Here is a 289-nt window from a genome sequence, read left to right on the forward strand (position 1 = left end):
ATTATACCAATATTGGCACTTATTTTCTCAACATCAGGTGATGGCTGGTATAGTTGACCACAGGGTAATTTGAACTCGGAACTCGAAGAGACAATTTATTACTGTAATGAATTTTGATCGTACCTCTTACTATTCCGGCAATCAAATGGACACATTAATAATCCTGGACTAATTAATAAGTATTTCAAATTTTTGCCAGAAGGGCAGCTTGGGGGAGAAAGGGACGAATCGATTACATCAACCCCAGTGTTCAACTGGTACTTATTTTATCGACCCCGAAAGGAGGAAA

Source organism: Octopus bimaculoides, chromosome 11 (genome assembly GCF_001194135.2).
Source record: "Octopus bimaculoides isolate UCB-OBI-ISO-001 chromosome 11, ASM119413v2, whole genome shotgun sequence".
Lineage (NCBI taxonomy): Eukaryota > Metazoa > Mollusca > Cephalopoda > Octopoda > Octopodidae > Octopus > Octopus bimaculoides.